This window comes from Stomoxys calcitrans, chromosome 2 (assembly GCF_963082655.1).
Source record: "Stomoxys calcitrans chromosome 2, idStoCalc2.1, whole genome shotgun sequence".
Taxonomy (NCBI): Eukaryota; Metazoa; Arthropoda; class Insecta; order Diptera; family Muscidae; genus Stomoxys; species Stomoxys calcitrans.
Window position 1 is genome coordinate 168,982,296 of NC_081553.1, and position 22,797 is coordinate 169,005,092.

The 22,797-nt window shown below is 38.9% G+C and overlaps 1 protein-coding gene across 1 annotated transcript in view; it reads left to right on the top strand.

Annotated features, from left to right (window-relative positions):
- Positions 1 to 1,242: 1,242 nt before the first annotated feature.
- LOC106081464 (transcription factor E2f1) overlaps positions 1,243 to 22,797 on the top strand; it is a 238,157-nt gene continuing 216,602 nt past the window's right edge. The window contains exons 1-2 of the mRNA XM_059362393.1: positions 1,243 to 1,670; positions 12,372 to 12,408. The gene's annotated coding sequence lies outside the window, so the exon portion shown is untranslated. The remainder of the gene's footprint in view (positions 1,671 to 12,371; positions 12,409 to 22,797) is intronic.

Below are 22,797 nucleotides of genomic sequence, written 5' to 3' on the forward strand. Positions count from 1 at the left end.
GTAATAACAACCTATTTTTAAGTGTCGCTATTATTTGTTCCAAGTGAATTTACCGAAAAAATCACTATAACGAGCATTAAATTTACCGTTAAAAACTTCACAAAAGTCACCATGTTTGCTTACTCTTTTTGTTCAATATAGTTTTTAGTAACAGTTGTATCTATTGTTTTTTCCACCACTGTATGTATATAAGTTTAAACCAATTCGTTGTCATAGATGCGCTTCTCACTTCAGTTTTGTTTGTGTAATTGTATGCAAGCATAACCAAAAACAAATATTTTGAGCTTTGCATAGCCTAGCGCTTAAATTTTAATGCATATTTTTTAATTAAATTCTTCTTCTTCTTTTAATGCATATTTTTTAATTAAATTCTTTAGAATGAAAAAGTAGGGTAGTATCAAACAATCTTGAATGGTGTTTCTCCGTGCGGAACAATAAATTAACGGAAGTGTGTAGTGTAAAAACGTCTGATCTATTACAATTTCCATGCCGGTTATAATTCGAATGTTGAATTGTAGACAGCTGTGCTCCTCATTTGTGAGTAGCAGCTGATAGCTGACTTTTGTTGTTGCTACGAAAACCATATGGTTAGGGGGTTAAAAGCCGGCATATTTCTTGTCTTGCTCTCGCAGGTGGCGAATCTCATATGTTCGAAGTGGGAATTTTGCATTTCATTTTCTTGTTGTTCCACCATATGGTTCTTGTTGTTGTTGTTGCATGAGTTTGTTTACAAATGAAATGTCAAACACACACGCATAGACGCACATGTATTCACCTATTTCCCAGCTGCAATCGAAAAATGTAAACAAACCGAAAGTGGGTAATTATTTATGAAAAAAGTTCTTAGATTTTGCATAGCCAAAACGATGCAACCGCAAGGTAGATGGGTTTAAAAACTTTAAGGCCCGCTAGAACAAGCTGGAGTTCCTGTAGCTATTTGGACGTTCCAAATATGTAATAGATTTTCTGTCATCATCGGCAACGCCGTAACAATTCGTGAGTTTTACTCGAGATATTCATACCCCTACACCTGTATTCTGACTAACTTGACTGTAGAGTCTCTGTGTGCTTCGCTAACAACTCATGCGGTAGACCATGCCGACACAAGCCGAGTATAGAGCCGCGAACATCAGCAAAAATTGGCGAGCACCAGCCAGACCCTAATTGCAAGCGAAGACGACGACGATGACCCACTAGTGCGTTGTGTAGGGTATTGTAGCTAATGCTGTCACAAAATTTCAACGCCAACACATGTACCGAGTGTCAAGTGAAGTGAAAAAATAGCTTTTATAATAGCCGCGGAAGAAATTCATCGAAGCCACAGTAGCCCAACTAAAGGCAACAATTAGATGAAGTTAATCCAAATTGGCCACAATATTGCCCTTTTTCCACAGCTATTGCAAGAAATAGAGGGTGCTTCTTGGAATTTGTGAATTGTAGAATGTTCGAAACCTGATGGTGGAACACAACCACACGATTCACGATAATTTTTTTTTACATTTTTTTTTCGCCTCTCAAAGTCTGTACGTATGGTGGAAGGTAGAGAGTGAAAAATATTAAAGCGCAAAATATTTGGCAGAAGCTGAAAAATAAACTTGAAAATTGTGCAAAATTAAACATTTCATCAGCAAAGTGAAATCCATAAAAGGCTCCCCAAAAAAGTTGTCAGCGTAAGTTATATCCTATTTGAAAGGTTTTTTAACACAATTTCATTCCCCTGTCTCAGTTGGGCCCGCTGTTGCCGATGCCACCGACTTCAGTGTTATCGGGCCCGTGATTTAATCTTCTTGGGACTTTTTTTCTTCCAATTTTCCTCCCTTGCCAACTATTGATATGTGCTTCAACGACACCACTACTCCACAGTGAATTCATGTTATTGATGTATAAATTGTGTGCAGTTTTTCGTTTTTTTTCTTCCTACTAACACCCTAACAAAACACGCGTTGAATTATTAAATCATTGTAGAATACCGAAGAACAAAAGCAAATTGGAAAATAATGCGGTCGGGGTAAAATGTGGTGTAATTCCAAATATATCGGTATTGATGGTCGAACGTTAGCAGTTGGCATGCACACATACCCATTGAAAGCAACACGTTTTTTTTATATGTACCTAGTACATACCGATCTATTTTATATAGCATAAGAAATAGTTCTGATTGCCTGTTAAAAGAACTTCCGACAAAAAGAAACTTTTTTTCTCTAAAAAGTATGCCACATCATCAAATCAATTAAAAATTTCTTCCCGCATTAAGTCCAATATGTCCTGGACATATGTAGAGGACTAAAATGTCTGACTGCTAGGAACTTTTACCGATGAAAACTTTTTTGCCGGTCGGCCAAACTGCCATTCTATGGGCACATTATTGGAAATTCTAAAAGAATTTCAAAAACAATGTACCCAAGGTCTCCCAGAGAATCTGTTAGCAATTGAGACGTGTCCGACAACATAATTTAAGAGCATAGAAGAAGCTAGAACTATTTATATTGGGCCCAAGAAGTTGAGCCACGTGTGTTTCCTCTACATATAAAATTCGACTACGTTAGGTTAACAACAGGCTTACCTCTAAGTCAGTAATTGGTTTGTTGTGCGCTCTTAGTAATAAAAAGTAACCTCCAAAATTTAATTTAGGAATTGGTGCTACCTACAATTTCTTGATTCTATGCCCCTAATCCTTAGATTAGTTTATATGACAGCTGTATCCAAATATGGTAATGATTAAACAATGTTTAATTCGGATGTCAAAAGGCTTAATACTCACTGTTTCACATTTCAACGAAATCAGGTAATAAAAACGTCTGTTACGGTCTTAAGACCCCATACCGAGAAACCGGTAGCTGTACCTAAATTAGAGAAATTAAACTTTCAAATTTCACTAAAATCGGATAAGAAATACTAATTTTATAAACGCAAGACCCTATATCTGTAAATCGGCCGTTACAACCGAATATAGTTCGATAAGGTCCGTTCAGAACTTAACCTGCGTATTGATGAAATACGGATTTGAGAAAAATTGCTCAACAATGTGTCACGGACGGATAGACAAATGCGGACGGACACCGCAACGATATCGCGGTGGTGGTTAACTTATACCACCTGTTAGCCTCGAAAGTTGGGCTAAAACACAGGAATATTAGAAAACTTTGTAACAAAAGTGACTTGTCTAAGCTGCAATCTTGTAAATACTTTTATAGTTGCGCATCCGCTTCATGAAAGACCCTATAAATACTGTAGCAACATACATATGTATCTAATGGGAATACAATACGATAGGTGCACAAGTGGATACAGTAGTTTAGTTTCCAGGCACGGGATAGTGTGATCACCACACAAGCTGGAACATAGAGGTCCGATCAATGTGGTGTTTATTGCTATCACGAGAAGCTTAGCTACGAGCTACCGGGTGCGTCCAGAGGTTGCGGATAGTAGCTGCAACGGCAGTCGAGGACAATAAGCGGTATCGAGCAGAGAGTATCAGTGAGAGGCCGGGCGGCACCGGCTCTTGCACAAATACTGAGTGCCTATGGTGCCCGATATGGCAAGGCGGACCAACTGTTTCCGCGGCGATTGGTCCTTTGGACCGAACGAGCTTGCTCACATACAGGAGCTTGGCGAGGATCGTCATCTCCACATGAAAATGTGGCTACAACAACAACAACTACAGTAGTTAAGTTTGCTTTATCATCCAGATCTTAATTGCGCCAGAGTAGGTAGGTCTTTCTCACCATCTGCTATTGGTGGTGGACGTCCACTGAGCACAACGGCTGATATAATGAAGTTGCATTGTTTACAATATCCTGCACGCCCGTTCCCTTTGAAGAGGTTATAAGTAGATCGGTTGTGTGTTGTCGGATCGCGTCCCCAAACATACAGATACTGCTACTAACATTTCTAACTTATTGAGTCGGAAATTCGGGTAATTATCCTGGTGGCAGTTCAGTGTATTGCTCACTTTTGCGGCCCACGTTGGCGCTGCGTAATTTGAGGCTGCAGCCCTTGCCGATGGAGAACTCCATCGGGTCAATCCGGTACGTACAATCGGCTGCCATGGCGACAAAAAGAGGCCCAATCCCATGGCAGCCGGTTATACGCACCGGATTGATCCGATGGAATCTTTCATCGGCAAGGGCTGCCGCATCGGTGTACAACATACTGCTACAACAACAACAAAAAGAGGCCCGAGACGGGATGAATATGAGCACCACACGGGTTGGAAGTTTAATCTGCCATTTGTGTGGCGTTAATCGTCATCACAAGAAGTTCAGCTGGGAGTTCAGTGGAGAGTTTCAGTGAGAGAATTGGCGATACTGGCTCTTGTCTAAATACTGCCTGTGATATTCCATGTGACAAGAAGAGTTATTGCCGCCTTTTAATACCAAATGGCCATAACATTCCCATGGCGATCGGTTCTTTGGACAAAGATCGCCACATCCAAATATAAATGTGGCTACCACAACAAGAACAAAGAGAAGAGGCTTTAGAGGGTTACCCATAGGATCTTCGGATAATTTACTATACGAATTTTTTTTTCGTCGACTTTGACTTTAAGTTCCATTGAGACCTCATTCGTCCAGATGGTTTATTGTGTGACTGATGATTTCGTTGGAAAGATTTTTAGTTTACGACTCCTATAAAGCCTTATCTTCACACCTTTAGGAGGTGGAGGAAGCTTTGAGATGTAGAGTTTAAACAGGATCGGGGAGAGAACACCCCCGGGGCAACTTTCTGTTTAACTTAACGGGGCTCCGACTTTGCGTTTCGAAACTCGATTTATGACTGCAAATGAAGTTCATAATCCATTTTACAACTGTCCTCAAGCTCTCTTTTAACTTAGTACTCGAGGTATCCCGCTACTGAGAGGATCCGAGTAAATGGGAGTCGTACAGACCGGTCTCCATTCTCCCACCAGTAGCCAAGAAGCTTGAGGGGTTACTCCTCCTGAGCCTCGTTGGAGAATTTCCATTCGCCGAGCATCAGCATGGTTTTCGAAGACTACATAGCAGAACAACTGCTTTGCATGCTATCACCGTATACATTTGCTTTGGTTTCAATCGGCCTAGGCCATATGATAGCACGGACTATCGAAGCCATTCAACAGCCATACCGAACTTTTCGAGGACATCGCCAACACGTCCCTCCTACCAGCTCTGAAACGCTGGGTCGCATATTATCTGTATGGTCGTCAGTCATTTGTTGGTTTTAAAGATAACAAGTCGAAACACTGTAGAGTAAAACAGGGAGTTCCTCAAGGCAGGGTGATATCTCCGGCACTGTTTTACCTCTACCTATCCTTCGTTCCACGGTATTGTGACCGTCTGGAGGGGGACGGTTGTACGATGATGACTTCAGACCCCCACCCATTGTTGACATCTGTTATAAGGTAAACGTCAACATCTCCGAACTTACCGCTTATTTCACTGCAAAAGGTGTGGAGATATCTGCTCCCAGATCTTCAACCTATTGTTCACTACATACTCGCATGAGGTGGGTAAGAAACTGAATGTGATAGTCGATGAAGTAACGATTCCGAACGTCAATTGTCCCAAAATACTTGGTGTCACATTTGACAGCTCTTACACATTCTCCTCAGGTCAGAAATAGAAACAAGGTCCTTAAGTCACCTGCCGGCAGCCCAAGTGCTGACGAAGAAACCTTGTTGTTATGCAGTACAGTGTGGTTTCATTAGCTATGTGGCACGCAGTGGACTAATGTTCATATCAGTCAGAACGCCCCTCTTTTAACTGCGACGGGTTGTCTCCTCAGATCTAACGTGGACCACCTCCATCGATAGACAAAGATCCTACCCACGTGACGACATAACTATATGCTGTCTAAGCAATACCTTCTGAGCTGTTATCCAAATCATAGGTACATCATCATAGATAGGTACCCACTGCCCAGAAGCCTCAAAGGTGGATCTTCATGATCTAGAGCGAGAGGTTCAGCGCTACAAGACAGAACCTCTAGATCAAGTGGCATATATGCGGGTTTAAACAACATTCATGAAAACACTGTAGCAGATGGTGTTAAAAGCCATAAGGTGATTGTTGTCCTTGGAAAACGACCGCCACCCATCGCACCTGAGGAAATTGACTCCTCCAGAGTCAATGGTTCTGGCTCAATTACGATCCGACATCAGTCCTGTAGGCGCCTCAGCTCCTACAGGACTGATGCCAACGTGTAGGATGATTGTCCCTATTGTAACCTGGGATCACACGACGCACGTCACCCGTTTTACTGCCCAGCCAGACCCACTCTACTCACACCCAGATCCCTCTAGAAACACCCCACCTTTGTTGCAGAGTTCTCGGATATGAATATTCAACAGAACCAAACAGACGAAAGATAGAAGATAGATTTTATATCGGAGATAGCAGACAGATTGTCCTATATGACTTCCCCTCGTCCGTGATTTAACCAGGGACCACACAACCTATTTACAATATTTCGGGTATTACTAGAGTGAAGATGGACAAATTTAGGATATCTGGTCAGTATTTTATTCCCATCTGATCTATATGCTTGATCATCCATCCATATTCCATCAGGACTATAGTCTATGACCGTCTCTCGTTGGGTGCTCTACCAACTGTCTGCAAAAATGGCCTGGACACCATTTCGGATACAGTATCTGTTTTTAACACTTGCGAGATGTTAAAGTATACATCCCGTCAGTGTCGTGCTGAACTCTATCTTGATGCTATCTTGGGTTTGGTATGTGAATGTAAGGCTTCAGAATTCGACACCTAGCTACTGGGTTGTTTTGTTGTTGTTGTAACCGCATATGTATGTGAAGGAGGCGACCATCGTCAAGCTTCATAGTTGGGCTCGTTCGGTCAAAAGGACCGATCGCTGCGGGAACGTTATGTCAATTGGTATTCAGGAGTCGGTGCCGCACGGTCTCTCACTGAAACTCTCCACTTTATATCGCAGATTGTCCACGGCTGCAATTTCAGAATTGGAGCTCATAATAGCTAATAATCTCGTGACGGGGCGACGGGTTTGTATTCGGTGATGGTTAAGTTATCCGAGGTGTTGTGTGTCGCCTTGTTTGTAAAGTAGATAGAGGGGATAGGGTGAGGGATGTCTGTGACGACAAGAATGAAGTTGACGACGTTTCTGCTCTTCCAGCAGGATAACATCTCGCCACACACGTTCTAGTCATCATAGCTTCTTTGCCTGAAAAGTTATTCCTTCTGCGGAAGTGGCACCAGGCATTGCAACCATTACAAATATTTGAACGAGGTGGAGCGAATGGCACACCGTGGTCATATGAAGGCGTCGTCTAGATCGAGTGCGCTGTTGGTATTCGAGTGGCTGGTTCATGGCCGGAAGCTCTGGGCTACTGTCGTTGCTGCTGCTATGATGGATGACAGAGGTTGGGGCCTCGCATGCAAGGAATAGGGGTCACTGGGTATTTGTCGGGTTTGACGTGGTGACAGAGGACGAAGTCGAAGGAGCAAGGACTGAGTATTCGTGAAGCAAGGGGATCTGTACTGTATGCTATATGTGTTGTCGATCTCGACGCTAATGTTGATTGGTTTACGAAACATTCGCTTACATAATGTATACTCCAGGCGTAGGAATGCCCTAACAATTGTTATTCCTCTGGTGGTGTATCCATTCATTGCATGCGGTACATTTAGCCGATGATGAGCATTTATGTTCGCTGCATACAATACACAGCCATGGTCCGGGCATGTTTGCCGGATATCAAAACAACGTACCAGAAAAAAAAAACAGTTGAACCCTGGTTTCTTATTTAGCTGAGTTAATAACGAGTTCGGATTACCTTTGCGGGGGTCGAGGGTTCTATTCCCACCAGACTCTTTGGGCTGTTGCTACTGTAGTATCACTGGGCTAAGAAATGTCTGAGTGTAAAACAGACTGCCACTGAAGGTAGGAGCAGGTTGCACCCTCGTCGGTTAATCGTTGTGACCAAAGGAGAACGGGATGGAAATGTAAATGCAACAACTAAGGTCTAGTGTGAAAGAGAAATACCAAAAATACAGAAATGGATGGCAGGAACCCTAGCACAAATGTCATCTCTTAACTGTGCCTACATAGATGGATCAAAGATGGGAGAGAAAAGGGATATCTATATTGTCAATCCAGAAGCCGAGCTCTTTTATCCGCCTTATCATAACACCGTTCTTCAGGCGGCGATCACGGAATGCGTGTACTGGTATAGTGCCAACACGAGAACTGTTATTGTGAGCGTGCACACTAGAGGACGATTACAACTAGGGCGTTAAGTCAAAGAACGATCCCTGGATCCATTCAGTTGTTGTTATTGTTGTAGCCACATTTCCATGTGGAGGTGGGGATCCTTGTCAAGCTCCTGTAGGCGAGCAAGCTTGTAACGGTCCTGAGGACCGATCGCCGCAATAACAAGTTGGCCATTGGTTATTTAAAGACGCCAATAACACGCCTTGCCATTTCGAGCATCATAGACACACCGCCCGGCCTCTTACAGTGGCTCTCCACTCGATACCGCTAATTGTCCGCGATTGCCGTTGCAGCTACTCCTAACGAAGCATTCCACTATCCGCTAGGGGTTTGCCAACGATAAACTTGGAAAGTACAAAATCTTTCGTAGCAATTGGACCTGAGTTAACGACTGGGGGAAGGATGCACATGTGGACCGAAGTGGAAGGACGGCAAAAATCCTATGGGGGCTCAGACATTGCCAAGAAGAGGCGAATACTGAGCGATAGTAGGAAGGAGATCTGTACTGCACAGGTCACATAGTTATTCAGACGAACCTACATAAGATCGGCATTTGGATCTTCCTTTCCACAAAACTTTGGATCAGTTCATATCATAGCCAGGTTTCGTAAGGAAAATGTCCCACTGCTTGGTGTCAGATTTTATATCGAACTTAAATTATAGAGGGTATAGAATGGTAGAGAAATAAAGAATATGTGAAAACACACAAAATTCCAATATCTATTTTCTTTTTAGAATTGGCAGAGAGCGCAACTAGCAGATTACTGGCACAGGCGTATGTCCGCATGGACCGCATGGTCATGTGACGGTTCAAATCCTCTTTGCTCCACTTCAATATAACCTACTGTCCCAAAAAGTTTTTTAATTAAAAAATTGGTTAACTCTAAAATTTTTTAATTGAATGCAATTTTTTTTAATTTCAGTCGTGATTGAAATTTCTGTCATTTTCAAAAAAAAAAAAAATAATAATAATAATTTATTTAATTTAACTGCATTTGAAAAATTTTTTCAATCAATTATTTTTTTATGTGCAGTTGGTAACGCACTCGACATATTGGGGTGGGATTGTCAGTACGATTCTCACCAAAGCCGCACAATTGTGATTGAAAATTATGTAATTTTCAATTAAAGAATTAATTGATTCAATCATTTTTTAATCGAATCTTAAAAAGTTTTTAACTATAGTGCTTAAGTAAATTCAATTAAAGGCTATCTTTTGTACGGATGCCCACGTTCCTTTGCCCAAAGTACATGCTTCAAAAGGAAAATCTCTGTGTACTAAGTATAGAAATTTATTGGAATTTTCAATAATTTTTTAATTAGGCCAATTAAAAAATTAATTGAAAATTTCAATCATTTTTATATCCACCACCGAAGGATGGGAGAATATTCATTCTGTCAATTTGCAACCCATCGAAATATCCATTTCCGACCCTATAAAGTATATATATTCTTGATCGGCGTAAACATCTAAGACGATCTAGCCATGTTCGTTCGTCTGTCTGTTGAAATCACGCTAGAGTCTTAAAAATAGAGATATTGAGCTGAAACTTTGCACAGATTCTTTTTTGTTCGTAAGCAGGTTATGTTCGAAGATGGGCTATATCGGCCTATATCTTGATATAGCCCCCATATAGACCGATCCCCCTATTTAGGGTCTTAGCCCCATTAAAGCCACATTTATTATCCGGCTTTGCCAAAATTTGGAACAGTGAGTTGTGTGATACCAGTCGACATCCCTTTGCAATTTGGCCCAGATCGGTCCTATAACTGCCATATAGATCGATCTTTCGATTTAAGGTTTTGGGCCCATAAAAGGCGCATTTAAAATCCGATGACGCCGAAATTTGAGACAGTGAGTTGTGCAAGGACCTTCGACATTCTTCTTCAATTTGGCTCAGATCGGTCCATATATATTGGATATAGCTGCCATATAGACCGATCTCTCGATTTAAAATCTTGGCCCCATATAAGGCACATTTATAATCCGATTTCGCTGAAGTTGGACACAGCGACTTATGTTAAGCTTTTCGACATCCGTGCCGTATATGATTCCGGTCGGTCTATATTTGAATATGGCTACCAAAAAGACCAATACTTTGTTTTACAAAATTGAACAATGACTTGTACTTATTAGATCTCTCAATATCCGATTCGAATTTAGTCCCAATCGGACCATATTTCGATAAAGCTGCTATGGGCGCATAAAATATGCATTTTTCACCGGATTATGATGAAAGGTGGTTTACATAAATACCCGAGGTGGTGGGTATCCGAAGTTCGGCCTGGCCAAACTTAATGCCTTCTTATTTGTTTTAATAGGATCAATTAAAAAATTAATTGACAATTTTAAAATTTTAATAATTTTTTTAATTGATTATATTCAATTAAAAACAATCATTGAAAATTTTTTAAATTACTTTTTCAAAAAGGGTGATTGATATCATCATTTTCGTGATAGAAGCAGTTTTAATTAAAAAATTATTTGGATCAATTAATTTCGTGTTTTTTTATTTTTTTTTGTGCGGTTGTTAGCGCACTGTGGGATTGTTGGTTCGATTCTCACCAAAAGCCGCTACACTCAACCAAATTTGTTATTCAAAATAGCAGTTTTTGTCCGCTGAAAATGGGAAAGCAGACATTACTGCTGTTTCAGCTGTATTAACAATCATTTCGCTCAGCTAAATCAGTAAATAAAACCTGCTATTTTAAGTACAAAAATTTTATGCTGCTTTTAACAGGCAAATTACTTGTTTGATTTCTTTGGACATTTTTTTTTAGAAATTTTGTTGAAAGAGAAGATTTTAATTTGTGGAATGTTACTGTAAAGAAGCTACCTGATCCATCCGTTGGTATACATTTCGAAATGTCACTGAGGTCGCACGCATTTTTTGTTATTGCTATACTAATGTGTAGATAACTGTCATGGCCTTTTTTTTATCTAAATTTAAAGAAAAAAGATTATGGAAATTATACGTTCAGTGGAAATTATTAACATCCACTGAGACACACATTTACTTTTGTATTTGGTTTCTTCTAACAATCCTTTCATTACTAAGCAACAATAATTTTCAGCAAACAACAGACTTTTCCAACAGTTAGTCTGCTGGTCTAAAATTGCAGAACTACTGCTGTAATAGCAAAACTAACTACTAATATTCATCAGACAGTATTTGTTATTTTCAGAAAATTTTTCTATGAGCGTAGAAATATAAATTTTAATTTGCATATATATATATATATATATATATAAGTTTCCTCGGTTTGGACTACAAATTCAGAACTATGTAAATTTGTCAATTGATTTTAACATAAATTTGGCAAATATCATACCCATACGTCTCTTAACACGGTCCGCATTTTCATACATTACCCAAAATGTTGAACAATGCTTTCGTCCATGAGTAGACGTCTATTTATGGACCTAAAGGGGATCTATTTAGAAATCTATTAGGCCTAATGTGAATGTACTAAAGTATAATTCGGGATAGTTTATAAGGTTTGCGGAAATCACGATAGCATTCAAATGAACAAATCAATCAGCATAATATCGATGGAATCACTTCATATTTATAAATTTATTCTCCTATTTTATGTTTTGGGCTTCCAGATGTATATGAGACACAGTTGTACAGAAGTTTATATGTAGTGGTATTGAAAACATTGAAAACCCGTTAATCATTATCAAATATAATGGACCTAACCTAACCTAACCTACAATAGAAGGTTTTTTTATACCCTCCACCATTGAAATGGGGTAAATACTATCTTCGTCACATATATTCATTGTGTAACTCATTGAAATATTGTTCTGAGACCCTACAATGTCAGACTGTCTGTCCGTCCGTCTGTCTGTCGAAAGCACTCTTACTTTCGAAGTAGTAAAGCTAGACGCTTACAATTTTGCACAAATACTTCTTATTGATATAGGACGGTTGAGATTGTAAATGACCTTAACTACCTTAGCCTCTAGAGGGCGCAATTGTTATTGAATGTATAAAAGATTCAAACTAGTTTTTACTTGTTTTAACATAAACATTTTTGTGGTGTAGAAAGTTCAGCATTTTTCCATTTAAGCGTTATAATTGTTCTATATACTCAAAAATATTTAAAATATAACAATACATACCTTCAAATTTCAGGTTTTTCTTGGCAAAAGATATCAAATCGGAGAAACTGGTAAGTTTATATGTTTAAATAATTTATTTTGTCATAATTCACTATATAACAAAAAAACTGTAATGATTTTTATTAATGCACAACGATTTCAAAGAAGAAAAAACATTGAGGTACACGAAAATATGGTATAGAACATATATAACACCTCGAAGAAGCAGAAATATACCTTTTGAAAAGAATACCTATTGGTCTATAATCGATCTTGTTATCTACGTCTTTTAAATTTTATTCAAAACAGCATCTATATAATTAATGACCTATATCAAGCGAGTTCAACATTTATAATGTTGATCAAATAATATCACTTACTACTTATATTCATTAGAACTTATGTAATTTTTATTATACCCAGCACCGTAGGATAGGGGGTATATTCATTTAGTCATTCAGTTTGCAACACATCGAATATCAATTTCCAACCCTACAAAGTATATATATTTCATATCGTCGTAAAATTCTGAGACGATTTAACGATGTCCGTGTGTCTGTCCGTCGTCTGTTGTAATCACTCTACAGCCTTCAAAAATTGAGATATTGAGCTGAAATTTGGCACAGATACGTCCTTTTGATGCACGCTGATTAAGTTCTTGAACGGGCCAAATCGGACCATATTTGGATATATCTGCTATATAAACCGATTTTCGTATAAAGGGTCTAATGCCCATAAATGCTTTATTTTTCATCCGACTTCGCTGAAGTTTTCAACTGTGGGTAGTTTTAGGCCTTCCGATCCAAATATGGTCCATATCGGACTATATTTATATATAGCTGCCATATATACCGATCTGCCGATAAAGGGTCTGAAGCCCATTAAAGCTTTGTTTATTACCCGATTTCGCTGAAATCTGAAACAGAGGGTTATCTTAAGCCTCCTGATACCGGACCTAAATATGGATCAAATCGGACTATTGAGTAGTTTTACGCCTCGTAGTATAGGACCCAAATGGGGTTCAGATCGGACTTTATTTAGACACGCTATCCGACCCAAATATGGTAATGGAACGATATATGTGAGTAACGGACTGCATTCAGATATAGCTGTTGTATACACCGATGTGCCGATTAAGGGTCTGAAGCCCATAAAATCTCTATTTATTGCCCGATTTCGCTGAAATTTGAAACAGTAAGTAGTTTTAGGCCACCCGCTATCCAACCAAAATATGGTAAAGATTGGACTGCATTCAAATATAGCTGTTGTATAGACCGATGTGCCGATTAAGGGTCTAAATCTCATAAAAGCTTTATTTATTACCCGATTTTGTTGAAATTGGACCACTCAATATCCGCGTCGAATTTGGGTGCATAAGTTATCCAATTTTCACCGGATTGTGACGAAAGGGGGTTTTCATATATATCCGAGGTGGTGGGTATTCAAACTTCGGCCCGGCCGAACTTAATGCCTTTTTACTTGTTGATTTTATTACAATTAGTTCTATATAAGAGTAAAGATATTTTATGTTCATGTTCCAGAAGGTAAACATCTGTATACTAAATATAGAAATTAATTGGAATTTTCAAAAAATTTCAATAATTTTTTTATTAAAGTTTAGTTGAAATTTTCAACCATATAATTAGTTTTATATAAGAGTAAAGATATTTTATATTTTCTTATATATAGGCGTAAGTGTCTCAAAAACCTTTTTAAAGCATACCTAGAATGTGTTCGAAAAAAATATGTATCTGCATTTGATTGATTTCCGGCAAAGTAGAATTTACCGCAAACATTTCAGTCAATAGATTTGCTTTCAAATAGATCGGTGAAAATCTGATAGTTTTTATCAAGAAGTTAGCTGATGAACTTAACTCCTTTACAAAGATCAAACACTTTACCTTAATCTTGAAGAAATAATCCATTCATCATCGGTTAAACCAAATTTATCTGCCAGTTCAATCGATGTACTTGTGGTGGGTTCTATTCCAATCAAAATTTATCTTCCCATTACTTCGAGTACAGCATTTACGTATGTCATAGACTAGAAAAAAATTCCAAGGCAAAACGTACTGGAACAATTTTTATTACATATAATTACATATAAATATTTTCCCTTTTTAGACTGGACAGATCCGAATGCGAAGTTAAAAGAGTTCAACGACATTGATTTGGTGCTGGGCTGCCAGAAGTGACGATTAAATGTCATTTTGGCGATTTTTTGGACGTTTGACGATTATTTCTTCAAACCCCTTTAATTTTGACGATTTTTTACATTAAAAATCACTTAATTATTTACGTTATCAGATCGATATTGGAAAACTGGGTTAGGTTTTTTTGTTGCAAAATATTGTTAGTAGTACAGTCGGATTTTAAAGATTTGAGCCAAACGTAACGAAACACATGCATTGGGAAATATTACAGCTAATAGACAGGGTTGTCGAGCGTGGTTTATGTGGCAAAATTTATCATAGAGGCGTTTTCGCAATTAATACGAGTCAGAAATAACATTCCAACGCACGGCCCTTGTAGCCACCATACCTAATATGGTTGAAAAGTCTTCTAAACAAAGACGAAACACGTCCCATAGTGGTTAGTGTGTGTTGCTATCTCTGGCGATCATTGAGCTCGCCTTGAAAGAAAAACAGCCCCAAAGTCACGACCTTAATTTTCCCTCTTTTTAAGGAAATATTCTCTATGGTGAACAATTTTTTACTTGATATTAAAGAGTTTTTATCTTAAATATTAGTTTAATAAATTCTTAACTTTGCTAAGGTAAAAGGTAAAAATCGCCAGGATACGAAGCCAGGCGTTCAAAACCACTATCTCAAACTTTTTCGATATAATGATATAAATGCGTTTTCTCTGGGCCCAAGGTAATTAATCGAGAAATAGGTATATATAGCAGCTACATATATCAAAATATGGTATGATCTGGACCTACCAAACTCACTGTTTAAAATTTCACCGATATCGGGAAATAAATGGACCTTTTATGGTCTCTAGTCCCTAAATCGGGTTATTGGTATATAGATGATAGCCAGAAGTGTAAAAAGAAAAATTGGGTGAAAATACGTTATTAATGGGCTGAAAACCTTTACCCAGAGTGTGGTCTATGTGACAGATATATATAAATGTAGTCTTAATCCGGGGCTTACTGCGACACACAGTTTCAAATTTCAACGAAATTGAGTAACAAATGTGCCTTTATGGGCCCAAGAAAATTTTTTGAAAAAAAGATCGGTCTATATCGCAACTAGGTTAGGTTAAACCACCTGGCCACCGCAGTTACTAACCGCTTCACTCGGTGACATTTGGTCCATTGTGTTCATCCTAGAAAGAACAAGTATAAAAAAAATAGGAAAGAAATGAAAGCCATTAGAAAAATATGAATAGAAAATAAAAAAACGACATAAAGACCGATGAAATCTCACCGAATAGAGGGCCGCCACGTCAGCTTGCAAAATTCCAAAATAAGTCAGGAGTTCAAAGACAGTAGAAAACTCTGTGAAGAAAAGAGATATTCACCCATAATCATAGGCTTTATTCACGTTATCGCGGGGGACTGGCACAGCAGATGCTCAACTTTCTCCAATGCTTCCTCATCCCCACAGATCCTGCAGAAATACTCGTCTTTGCGAGTCCATCGCCAAGCTAGCGCCTTTATATTGCAATGGTCGGTCAGAACTCTCACCAACAATCCAAGGTCAGACTTGTTCAGCTCGAGAACAATCGATGTCCTTGTTCCAGAGAACCTCGGCCATAGGGCCTTTTCAAACCTGCAGCCTACAATGCCAGTCCGCACCGAGTTAGCACGTTCGTCATAGTAGGAACCCACTATCTCAAACAGCCAACTTAAAGGGGGTTTACCATCGTCGTCGCACTCCCAGAGTCCATCCGAGTGCCGAATCTGGCCAGCTTGTCAGCCGCTACGTTACTCACATATATCGTTCCTGACTCAATATCACATCCAAGGTCCTGACGATTGCAAAAACCTCTGTCTGAAAGATCAAGCGCCCATCAAGAGGTGTACGTGGCTCCCAAATTGTTAGGAATTCAAAAAAAACCTTTGCTTCTGTGCCCCCATTCAGCTTGGATCCTCCATTTAGACGGAGTTCTCCAACAATGGCGGGACGCCTCAGACCAAAGCTCCCTCCCCGGAATGACAACCTTCAGGTCGCCAACGAAGAAAGAACCGCTCGGCACATAGTCCGTCGCGCCGCCAATGTCAGGCTGTCCTCTCGTGCCAGTAGGCTTATGCAGAACAAACGAATGCCTGAGTTGTAGGACAGTCTTCAACGCTGTGAAAAGATCAAGTATCATATTCAGAAGAAGTATCACATTCAGCGTTGCTCTCGGAGCTCTCCTCCTCGCCCCGATATCAGCACCGCCGTAATCTGTACTTTCTTCAACATACTGCGAAGACACATTTTCTCAAGAGCCCTATGCCACACCAGGCACCTATAGTTGAGGATCGGGCGAACCACAACAGTGTAAACCCAGTGGACCGTAATCCGCCAACTCATGGCCACTGAGTAGCAACATGAGTAGAGCGTATTCAGTCCCCTTTTGACTTTCTCCTCAACGTTTCTTCTCCAGTTCAATTTCTGTTGAAGTATAACGCCCAGGTATTTAGCCTCCACAGAGAGAGGCAGCTCTAATCTATCAAGAACCGGTCCCTTGAATTCGCCATATCTCCCCTTTCTCGCGAAAATCACCTCTGTTTTCCATGCCGAGCCCATTGGCTCTCACCCATCTTCAAAGGGTTATCCGTGACAGTAGAGAGAAGGCGATCATCGGCGTCATCAGCATGGACAAACACTTTCAGTCTTTTCTCCTCGAAGGACCTTGGAATTCCATTGATAACCATGAGGCACAAGAGTGGGATGCCCTCTTTAAGGAACTTTACCACCGCATGGACAAAACAGGATCCTGTGCATAGTTTCAGCTTAATATCTTAATTTTTTAAGGTTGTAGCCTGATTAGAACAAACGCACGGACGGACATTGTTAAGTGGTCTTAGAAGTTTACACTGATGAAGAGTACACATGTATATATTTTAGAGTTGCAAAAACTAAAAAGAAACTATGTTATGTGTAAAAATTAACAAAGGTAACAATCACTCGGTCTGCCAAGTTTCGCATAGCCGTTACTGTTATGGTCAATGGCGGTCTTTAGCGTCTGCTCTTACTATCAATCGAGTTTTCTCCCCGTGTGAATTTTTCTAGTTTTGCTGTAGTACGAAATGTAATGAAAACTATTTGAAATTAGCAACTTCTTTTTGTACCATAAAAACCCAGTAAATTATATTGTTCGTGCTTTCTAAAATTTTCCACTATTCCTTTCGTTATTGTATTGCCTTCTAGCCAGCGAATGGTTCTGTGTTCAAGCGTTACAGCAGTATTTAATCTTTTTTTATTTACATTCTATGTTTCTTTTCTTCCATTCACAATGTTGAAGAAGCCATCTCTGGCTAAAACGCGGTTTCAATGGCTTTGTTTCATTTGCTTTGTCTTCCTACTAAGCGACTATCATAATTCATTTAGTTTTGGACTACGCTTGGAGTATTCTCTGTATTTGTCATAAGGCTCATTTAGCTCAACGGCTTCTTTCGTAACTTTAAAAATAGTTGTTGTAGTTTTTATTATTTAAACCATTTAAGTTTATACCAGATTATAGTGAGGGGAGATCTTAAATGATGGTTAAAATAAAAAAAAAATATTTAAAATGCTCCTTTAAAAAGAAGCTATATCGAGATATGGTCGCCACAATTCACTGTTCAAAATTTCAGCAAAACCGGGTAACAAATGAATCTTATATGTGTTCAATACCGTAAATCGCTCCGATCTGCACTATACGAGTATAGAGAAGGATGTGTAGGGGCTTAACATAGCTCGCTCAACTTAATTTCAGTAAATCGGGCAAAATATACTCTAAAAAAATTTTTGTCCTAAATTTAAGATTCAAACCAAATATTAGTAAACTTAATTTTAAGAATACCAAATTTCCAACTTTTTAAGGAAACATTGCCTTTGATGATAGATATTTTCCTTCATATTAAGAATTTTTTTTTTAAATGGTAGGCGAATAAATCCTTATCTTTGCATTTTGTTATCAAAGACAAAAATCTAAAATGAAGTTCAAAATATCATTGAAAGTTATGAAATTGACTTTGGGGCAAGACAACAGTGAAACGTAGTTAATGAGGCAAAATAGCCTTAAACATAGGAGCGTCTTTAAATGTTTAATTTTTTAAGGTTAAGATGCTAAGTTAAAAAAAAATATTTTTTCAAAAACTAATCCATAATTGGACAATTATCTATAAAGTAAAATAAGAGTGAATCAGACTTTGAGGCAAGACAGCAGTGAAACGTAGTTAACGACGCAAAATAGCTTTATAAATCGGCAATAAATAAAATGTTTTATTTTTTAAGGTTAAGATGCTAAGCTTAAAAAAATGAATTTTTCTAAAACTAAAACGTAATTGGACAATTATCTGTGAAGTAAAATAAGAGTGAATCAGCAATCAAAATTTTAAACGGATGGCCATGTTCGTTAGCAAATAGAAAATTAAATTTAAATACAGCATTTTTCTTCTAAAGTTTTGGTCCTTTGGCTTGTTTTCATTGTTAAAATCCTACGAATAAGAAAAAATCTTAAATTTAAGTCCAACTTTTTTTTCAGTGTACTTTGTTTATGGTTGAAAGATCTTCAATCGGAAGAAAAATGGTCCAATCTAAACCATACCCACTACTGGCTTAGGTGTATGTCCATAGTGCCATGGGGCGGCTTAATATCTGCACCCCCTTTTCAACCTAACCTAAACCATACCCGACAGAGATGACGAAGGGTCGATCACAGCTCACAGTATTAAATTTCAGTGTAATCGGACAATAACATTGGGAGATCGATTCATATAAGGGCTATATTAAGATATATACCGATTTTAACCTTATTCGTCACGAAATCAAGGATCTTAACACAAACCATTGTGTCAAATTTCAGAAAAATTGAATAATAAATGCAGATTTTATGAGCCTAAACCCAAAATCGGGAGATCGGTCTATATCGGGACTATATTAAAATGTAGACCAATCTGTACCATAGTCAACACGGATATCGGGGATCTTAGCAGAAGTCATTGCCTATATGGGGTCTTTATTAACATCCAGACCGATTCGGGCCATATTCGGCACGGATGGAGGGGATCTAAACACAAACCACTGTTCAGTAAAATCGGGTAATAAATACAGGTTTTATCAGATTAAGACCCCAAATCGGAAGATCGGTCTATATAGGGGCTATATCAAGATATATTCTGATATAGCCCATCTTCAAATTTAACCTATTTATGAACAAAAAAAAAAAAGAATCTGTGCCAAGTTTCATTTACAAAGACTGTAGCGTTATTTCAACAGACAGACGGACGGACATAGCTATGTTGTAGAAGATCATAGAAGAAGAAAAGAAGATGAAGAAATAAAGAGATACGCCACATAAAGGTTCAAAACAGCAGAAACGATAGAAGAAGGAAAAAAAAGAAATGTAGGGGACCAGGCGGACCAGGGAGCAAAATCTGGGCAAAATCTGATATGGATATCATTTCAGAATGACGAGAACCAGTCAGGGAAAGAGTTGTTCACCCATTATCCTGTGTCTTCTTCTCACAAATATGGGGCAATAACACAAAAGATGCTTGACGTTCATCAACTCCTGATCGCCATCACAGACTCTGCAGAAATCAGCATCTCCCCGTGTCCAATGCGACGGTTTAACAATCAGTTGGAACTCCTTTCATCGGTCCGTGGTAATGCTTTCGAAGTCCCAAGATAAGAGACATCCTGTTCCGCAAAATACTCGACCACGTAGCCTTTGCCATCCCGCAATCCATAGTGCTGTACTACACCCCACTCGCGCTGGCATCGTAGAAAGCGTATATCTCACCAAGAAGCCGCACAGGGGTAGGTTCACTGATTCCGAAGCGCGATCTGCACTTAGCAGCATTCTATTTCTGGCCAGCTCATTCCTCGCCACTCTTTGAGGGTCCGGGAATCAGCAGAGCCGGACAGCCTTCTCCCTGGTTTGAAGAAGCTCCTTGCATGTTCTAACTAGTCTCGACCTCAAATGGTCCGACGCCGGAGCCTTTAACATAAATTGTTCAACAGTTCGATTGGGCAGCCACTCCTTCATAAAAAATAGTCACCAGCCTAGTCTATATTCCATACATAAAGCTGCAATTACACGATCAGACATGTCATATGAGCTGTCACTTTCTGTCTTCAAAAGACTTGTCTTATGTAGGATTCATTGAATAAGGTTAAGCCAAGCGGTTAGCCGACATACAATTTTTTTTGGCAGTACTTGGCATTGAGGATGCCAACTTGTTCTCTTCTTACATTCATTCTATGTTTACGATTTCTCCTATTTGATGACAGCCTTCATGATAGCTAAGACCCCGGGCCTAAAGACGCTACAAATGTCCTGAAGCGTATTTCACTCCCTGATTTCAAGGAACTCAATAAAGACTCCTGTCGACATGCCTGAAACCTCATTTGATTTTGAAAGCTTCGGAGAGGTTTTTCCTATTTTAATTGAAGAACGTGTGTCAGTTAGCACCATCCTGTCTTATAAATTTTGCAGGGGTACCAAACTCAGACATGGCTTGAAACATCTTTGAACGTATAGGACTGTGGAAAGTGGCTTTATGATCGTTACACATGTTCTGCAGTGTATTCCATTCTCTGATTTCAAGAAACTCAATAAAAACTCCAGTCGTCAAGCCTGAAACCTCATTTAATTTTGAGAGGTTCGGAGAGGTTTTAACTAAATAACGTGTTAGCGTTATCCTGTCGTATAAATTTAGCAGGGATACCAAAATCAGACATGATTAAAACATCTTTAAACATATAGGGCTGTCGAAAGCGGCTTTGTAGTCCACAAGGAGATTGTAAGTGTTGTCCGGCATTAATAAGTTTAAATTATCTCTTTAGTTTAGATTTAATCTCTCACACAAAACCCTCGCAAGGGTTTTGTTTGAGATAGAAAAGAATGTGCTTAGTCATAGCACATTCATGTGTTGGACATATTCATGTGTTGGATAAAATCGAATAGAACTAGTAAAAAAATATGCCGTGTGCGAACGGGCACTCTTTAATGTCTTTGAAATTTGTAATGTTTAGAGCTGAGGTGTTAGCGAGATGTTGTGCAAAATTTCAAGACCTTTTGGCAGCCCCCTAAAGTTGGTCACCTCGGTATTTCGAAAATTTGTTGGGACTGCCAAATTTTCGTTTGTGGTCCGATTTCCCAATTTTTTCCTTTTGGATAGTGCTGAAAAATGCCTACAAAAAAGTGCGCTTGAGGTCTACAATATCTCCCCTGATTTCGTGAATATTCCTATTTTAAATTTTTTTTCTTTGCAATTTTGAATGAGACCTGCTTCAAATTAGATAATTTTTATCGAAAAATTGGAAAAACCCCTCAAATTCCAAAGCCCGGATCCCCCATTTAGGCACATGCTTTTTTACTCCATATGTCACCTAAACTTTAGCACCCAGCAATATTTGTAGCCTCCACAGCAAATGTACTAAAAAATGCCGATTTGGACACCACCTTTGCCCGAAATGGGTATCTTGGGTATTTCTGCGAAAATGTTCGGACTGTATTTATTTTTAAGGACACTTTTATCTGCAAAATTCGTTTTTCGTTTTTTCCTTAAAATTTTTTCAATTTGAATTTTCGTTTTCGGAAATATGCCACTTTTCCCTTATTTTCGAAATACGGAAGTTACCAAATTTAGGGCCTGCCAAAAGGCGCCCGGACAACCTAGGGCCTTGAAATTTTGCACAAGATCTCGCTAACAGCTCTAACCATTCCAAATTCCAAAGAGATATCTCTACCTGTTCTCACACAGCATATTTTTTTTTACAAGTTTTTTCGGTTCTATACCACTGCGCGCTATTTTGTCTTTTTGTATGTGTGGGACATGCTATGAGTGCGTTCCAACATTGGGTGTGCGTTCTTCTAGCCAGGTTGTTCGGAAGAGCGAATGCATACGTTCAGCGTTCAACCCATCGGCAATAATTACAATTTTAAACTTCATACGGACTTCTTAATACCTCGATTTGCTCACATTCAAGTCTCGTAATTGTTTCTATTCTTCCCGCAATATGGGCGTTTCTCCTCTTCCCTTTTCTCACCCTTTTTAAGTGACAGTCTGAGACTCGTTTACACGTTTTTATACCCACCACCGAAGGATGGGGGTATATTCATTTTGTCATTCCGTTCGAAACACATCGAAATATCCATTTCCGATCCTATAAAGTATATATATTCTTGATCGTCGTAAAAATCTGAGACGATTTAGCCAAGTTCGTTCGTCTTTCTGTTGAAATCAAAAAAGCTTGAACTTTGCACAGATTCCTTTTTTTTTTTGTCCATAAGCAGGTCAAGTACGATGATGG